Below are 243 nucleotides of genomic sequence, written 5' to 3'. Positions count from 1 at the left end.
CCCCTTCCCTTCCTCGCAAGTGAAAAAGCGGGCAGCTCTTTGAGCCGAGGAAGATCCGCGACAGCAAAGAGTGCCGAGCGTTAATCCAAGCTAAGTGTAAACAGATTAACGCCGTCAGAACAATTACAGAGATGAAAAATATAACGAAAGGCAACCGGGATATTTTGGCCCGAGCGATGACACGTCACAAGCCCTCGCTCGCTCTCTCTCTCTCCGATTCGCTGCGTGGCGATTTCTGCTTCG

Source organism: Penaeus monodon, chromosome 24 (genome assembly GCF_015228065.2).
Source record: "Penaeus monodon isolate SGIC_2016 chromosome 24, NSTDA_Pmon_1, whole genome shotgun sequence".
NCBI lineage: Eukaryota > Metazoa > Arthropoda > Malacostraca > Decapoda > Penaeidae > Penaeus > Penaeus monodon.
This window is presented reverse-complemented; position numbering follows the sequence as displayed.